Source organism: Vipera ursinii (assembly GCF_947247035.1).
Source record: "Vipera ursinii genome assembly, chromosome: 5".
In the NCBI taxonomy this organism is placed as follows: domain Eukaryota; kingdom Metazoa; phylum Chordata; class Lepidosauria; order Squamata; family Viperidae; genus Vipera; species Vipera ursinii.
In genome coordinates, this window is record NC_139518.1 from 8,728,591 (window position 1) to 8,731,074 (window position 2,484).

Here is a 2,484-nt window from a genome sequence, read left to right on the forward strand (position 1 = left end):
GTGAGCCTTGCTCAGTTTTATGATGTTTTTTCACCACAGTTGTCAAGCAAGTCGCTGCAGTTGTTAAGGGAATCATGCAGTCAATCAGTGAATCTGTCTTCACTGGGGGAAAGTCAATGGGGGACTTATTGACCATGTGATTAACTTAACAACTGCAGTGATTCATTTAACAACCAAGGCAAAAAAGGCCATAAAGCTGAGCACAGCTCAATTAATAACCACATTGCTTAGCAATGGAAATTCCGGTCCTAATTGTGGTGGTAAATCGAGGACTAACAATATAGAAAAGACATCAGTCTTGCATCACAAAGGCCACCACAACTGTGCTTCCGTTACTTGGTTTCTTGACATCATGTGCAAATGGGTTGGACTCCTATTTTTTTCTGAATGTTGATTTGAAGTTTAATTGAAGTCCACAAGTCTTCTAGTTGCCAAAGTTGGAAACCCCTGCTCTAGAGAATACTATGAGTAGCCAAGGAAACAAACCAATGGATCCATAATGCTGAAAAAGGTGGAAGGAATACAGAGGGTGGCCAGCAGCAAAATGGATGCCCTTCATTAAAACTGCAACGGTTGCTGTGTTGGATGGAATACGGGACCAGGCTGGGGACAGATAGATCATCCTAGAAGAGTCATTGTCAATAGGATGGAACTTAATCTCTATTACTTAGGTCAGTAATGGAGCTGAGATTTGACAGAAAGTCTTCCATATCTATAATTCATGCTATCTTTGTGCATAATTGCTATATAATTTTGTATTCTTAAAATACCCTTTCCTGCAGCAGTATCCTGGGATTAATATTACTGATTGACTCAGAGTTGTTTTTCTCTTTTTGCACAATCTGCTTTTTCCCCCTTATCTAATCAAACTGTGACTAGATGTCCCTACATATTTATTTATCCTTTCCTCTTGTTTGCAGGACCTTCTGCAAATATTGCATCTTCCCAGGTAAACTAAGGCAAGTGGCATGTGGTGGGGGACAGTGAACAGAAACATTCCATAAAAAGGAGCACCTGAAGTTAGGTTCTCTGGAGTATTCCTTCCTTCCAACTAGTGCCTGGTACATTATCTATGAACCCAGCCATGAATTTCGTGGTAGCTCTCCTGCTCCTGAGTCAGATTATAGGATCTACGCTTAGCTCTCAAGTGAGAGGGGATATAGATTGCAATGACAAAGACGCTAAAGACTGGGCAGGTAAAGCTGTGCGCTACATCAATGAGCATAAACTACATGGATACAAACAAGACCTCAATGTAATCAAGAATATCCATATCCTTCCCTGGGTAAGTACAATGGGAGGAAAATTTTCCTAGTTTCATTTACTAAGTAAATAACATCTAAGTGGTCTTCTCTGATGTTATGCCAGACAATTTCTGTAGTCTTCCTGCTGAAATTTGGGCAATCCACAGCCTCTTTCTCATCAATATTTTGTAATCTCATAGTTTCCATTTCAGTTGAATTGCTAGACGGGTGTGGATAATACGATTGGTAGTCCAACACATCTGGATGGCACCAGATTGGAAAAGCTATCATGAAAGAGGAATCTCTATCTTCTCCACTGTCCCAGGGTGAAGGAGTCCTCCTTGAACTAGAGATGTATTTTGCTTTGCAAGGATGGCGATTGACATAGAAAACAAGACAGCAGATCCTTTTACTTATGCTAATAATATTTCCAATGAAATATTATTACAAATTTACAACAGGTATTTACAACTGGAATGATATCTATGGAAATTCTCAATCATCCATTGCTTTTCCCAAAAGTGCTTTTCAAAAAGCAACAGGACTTTCTTTCTTGGGGAGTTTTTTTCCCATTGAAAACATTTCACTTTTCATCCAAGAAGCTTCTTCAGCTTCCTGGATGAGAAGTGAAATGTTTTGAAGGAAAAAAAAAGAAGACAGTCCAGATGCCTTTTGGGAAAGAACCTTTGGGATTACAACTGGAGCATAGAGTGCAATCCCAGAGTTTACCTGGTGGCAGGTTTTCCTCTCCCTCTTTAGTTCTCCTGCTTCCTCTTCCTTTCACTCTGTCTCCTTCCCTCACTTCTGAGCTTGTCCAGAGAGAGTGAAAAGAAAGGAATGGGCTGGATTTTAACAGTAGTGCGCTCAGCACACTTTGACTTTCTCCTGGATCCGCTCAGCTGAACATCTACTGCTTCTCTACTGGGGGAGAACCTTTCTCGGGGTTTTCTGCCCCGTCCTTCCCCAAAGACTAAGGCTTTTCCAATGAACAACGATCCCCTCCATACCCTCTTGAGTATTGCATGACGATACTGTCTGCAGCCAGCTGGTCTCCTCCATCTTGGGTGACGATGTTCCTTCTCTGGGTCTTCCCTTCCCTTCTTTCAGGAAAATTATCTCTGGCCTTTTTTTCTAGCAGAAGAGAATACAGGTAGATCAGCATTCAACTCTGAAATCCTTAGTGCACTGATGACCTTACCTAGGTCATTATCTTCATTCAGGTAATGAAACGTCTGCAAGG